This window comes from Otolemur garnettii, unplaced genomic scaffold (assembly GCF_000181295.1).
Source record: "Otolemur garnettii isolate 467f Iridium unplaced genomic scaffold, OtoGar3 scaffold00083, whole genome shotgun sequence".
Lineage (NCBI taxonomy): Eukaryota > Metazoa > Chordata > Mammalia > Primates > Galagidae > Otolemur > Otolemur garnettii.
Genome location: NW_003852478.1, coordinates 5572223 through 5576382, shown reverse-complemented (window position 1 = coordinate 5576382; position 4160 = coordinate 5572223).

Genomic DNA, 4160 nt, shown 5'->3' with positions numbered 1-4160 from the left:
CCCGTCCTCTCTGCGCCCCTTCCTGTGAGAGGGGCAGGACTTTGCAGCTGGATTTAGCCCCGTCCTCTCTGCGCCCCTTCCTGTGAGAGGGGCAGTACTTTGCAGCTGGATTTAGACCCGTCCTCTCTGCGCCCCTTCCTGTGAGAGGGGCAGGACTTTGCAACTGGATTTAGCCTCGTGCTGTTTTTTTCACAGCACCAGCCTGAAACTTGATCTTTCTGCCATCTGAGATCAGCTCTGCAGCACCAGCGTCGAAGGTCAGGGTCCCACATCCCCTTTCTGGTCCCCCGAGGCACAGCTTCTTCAGCTGCACACCACGATTTTCCCACCTGGATCTTTCCCTTCGGTTTACCTGGGCATGCCTGTACCAGGCAGCAGGGAACCCCTACGTTCCCAAGAGCAATAACAACGAAAATGGCCCTTAATTACCTATTTTTTTTAGAAGACTTTCCACTTATTATGGGTGTATGAGTAACCAAGCCAGAAAAAAACAAGATAAATGGACAAATAGAATCAACTTAAGTCTTTAACAATCAGACAGATGAACTATGGTATCTCAGAGTCATTAGCGTATCTCTTATTATGGGAGAGCATGGATATCTTTTCCTACTTTTTTTTTAATTAAATGATAGCTGTGTACACTAATGCAATCATGGGGTACAGTGTGGTGTTTTCATACACAATTTGAAATATTTTCATCAAACTGGTTAACATAGCCTTTATGTCATTTTCTTAGTTATTGTGTTAAGACATTTATATTCTACTTTTAGAAAGATTCATGTGTACCCTTGTAAGATAAACCATAGAGGTGATCCCTCCAATCACCCTCCTTCCACCCATTCACCCCCCTCCCCTCCCCATATTCTTAGGCTATAATTAGGTTATAGCTTTCATATAAAAGCTATAAATTAGTTTCATAATAGGGCTGTGTACATTGGATACTTTTTCTTCCATTCTTGTGATACTTTGCTAAAAAGAACATTTTCCAGCTCTATCCATGTAAACATGAAGGAGGTAAAGTTTCCATCTTTCTTTGTGGCTGCATAGTATTCCATGGTGTACAAATGCCACACTTATGGAAGAAGCCTATTTTTTTTTAAAGGCAGCTGGAGTGTGTTTGTTCTAAAACTGTTCCTACTAGGTGGGGTGTTGTGGCTCATGCTTGTAATGACTCTGGGAAGCTGGGGGGGGGTGGATTGCTTGAGGTCATGAGTTCAAGACCAGCCTGAGCAAGAGTGAGACCTCCCCCAGCCCCCGTCTCTATTAAAAATAAGAAAGCTAGCCAGGCATTGTGGTGCCTGCCTGTAACCCCAGCTACCTGGATGACTGAGACAAGAGGATCACTTGAGCCCAAGAGTTTGAGATTGTTGTGAGCTAAGATGCCACAGCACTCTACCTAGGCCAACAGAGTGAGACTCTGTCTCAAAAAATAAAATAAAATAAAAATAAAACTGTTCGTACTAAGATAGCCTCAACCCAGCTGAAACTATGAGTTTAATTAGGGCTGCCAGATTTAGCCAATAAAAATACAAGATGCCAAGTTAAGTTTGCATTTCAGATAAACAAAAAATACTTTCTTAGTATCAAGTGTGTCCCATGTAATATTGACTGGGGACATCTTTAGACTAAAGTATTTTTTGTTGTTTATCTTAAATTCACTTTCAGCAGGGTGACTTGTGTTTTACCAGCCATTCTAATTTGATATCCAAATAAAATGAACTGAAAAATCTTTCAGGCATGTATATTAATGTTCTACAGTTCCCGCAAAGGTATATTTGTGAATATTTCTGAGCTATATTTGTTGCATCAAAGAAGTGACTGGCTGTCTGGTAAGTTGTATATGAAGCCTTAAGCACATACCACCCATGTCTATGAAAGTGCTCTGTCAAAACCCAGGCAATGATTTCCAAAACAGTAAAAATGGAAATTCACTCACACTCAAATCCAGCAAGGATAAAACCCAGAACATCAAGTCCTGCCTGGAGTTGCCAAGGAAAAACAAAATAAAACATGACAAAACAAAATACTTGCAAAAGGGTTTCCTTGCACAGAAGCACAGAATTACTTAGAAAGTAGATGATGTAAAACTTGGAGCATTTCAAAAAGAAGGGCTTCCATTCTGTAAATTCCACCATGAGCAGCCACGCCATTCACACACATACTTGTCCATCTACTGTGGACTTCATGGCTTCAAAATGCATCAGCTTTAGACCAGCGGCGGTGGCTCACACCTATAATCCTAGCACTCTGGGAGGCTGATGCATGTGGATCACTTGAGCTCAGCAGTTCAAGACCAGCTTGAGCAAGAGTGAGACCCTGTCTCTACTAAAAGAAAAAACTAACCTGGCATTTATGGTGCATGCCTGTAGTCCCAGCTCCTGGGGAGGCTGAAGCAAGAGGATCGCTTGAGGTCTGAAGTTGCTGTGAGCTACGACACCATGGCACTCTACCCAGGGTGACAGAGTGAGACTCTGTCTCAAAAAACAAAACAAAACAAGAAATGCAGTAGCTTTTACTTTGGCTGATTCCGCAGCCTGGAAGGAATTACTTTCAGTTGACACTATGGCACATTTAAAAATACCATGAGCACTACTCTGGCTTGCTGAATTGTGTGCACACATGCACAAAAAATGCTCTTGTAATTACCACTCAGGCCAAGCGAACCCCTCTACCATGCAAAAGGCTGGACAAGCCACAGGACGAGGGTAGGGTATGAAGGAGAACAGGAGGAGGGGCTGGCTCCATACAGTCCTGCCTTTGGAGAACTTGGACTCCGACAGGAAAGGCCCACCAAGACAAACATTCCCACCAGATGTGCAGAGAGATCAACTCCACATTGTGGAAAAGAGAGGCAGAGGAGAGCAGATAGGAAGGAGAGCCTAGAAGGGTGGGGAGTATGCACACTAGACTTTTGTCCATATTTTAAAGTAATTTATGGATTTATGCAGAAGGAATGCCAATGTGTTGTGTAGACCACATATTTAATAACAGATGTTAAATTGCATTCAAAACTACCAAACTGTAATGGGCTACAGTTCTACATGGGTCAGTAGAGGAAAAAATCAATTTGCAAATTCATGAAGCAGATTCTATTTACATTTAGTTATGAAGGCCTAACCACGTAGAACCGTCTGAATCTACAGATGAAGGCATGTGGAGATTTTATCTTGGAGTACGTAATGCTACAACTGCAATATGTAAGCTAAATTCAATGTACCAGAGGAAATGCACATGTGCACTCATTTATATGGTGAATAAGATTACCATTTAAAAAAATGAAATGTATTCTTTTAAAAAATTGTGACTCCTGACCCAGAAGTGAATGCATGGATCATCTTTTATTATTCTCTATTAAAACACAGCTAGCTTGGAACCTCTGTCTCTTGTTTATTTCAAAAGAACAGAAAAAGGAGATTCCCCAAATCTCAGTAAGTCCTGAAGGAAAACCGTGACACTGAAGATCTCACACAAAAGGCTGCCCCTTTCAAGAAGTCCTATCCCCAGGGGCTTCCCAGCAGAGCATACTGAAGCATTTCGTTCTGTGTTTCCCATCTTCTACGATAAAGGCAAAATCTACCCAAAAAACCCAAACAATGTAACATAATTATCTGTACACTCATTAATCTGAAATTAACAAAAAAAAATTTTTTTTTAATTTTTTTTCTTTTTGGTAGAGACAGAATCTCACTTTATTGCCCTCGGTGGAATGCTGTGGCATCACAGCTCACAGCAACCTCCACCTCTTGGGCTTAGGCGATTCTCTTGCCTCAGCCTCCCCAGTAGCTGGGACCACAGGTGCCTGCCACAACACCCCGCCACCCTGGGTATATGAGGCCGGCACCCTACCCACTGAGCCACAGAACCACCCAACAAAAAAAATGTTTTATAACATTTCAAGCAAGAGGGAGCCACCAAGTACTGGCTTTCTGGCAATTTTCACCCTCTAAGGAAGACACTGCATTGAACCAACTTTCCTATGCTTTGGTGAAAGGAAACACACCTGTAATTGTTATTTTTAGGAGCTGGGTAAGAATTCCAGGGGTTTGAGGTCCCTGGCTGTGTCTCTCTTACCCCTAATTTCAGTTCAGTCTCTGGACTCTGCCCAGCTTCTTTGTTCCAGAGTTTGCCTGGGTTTTCGCCTATTCTTAAAGACCACCCCA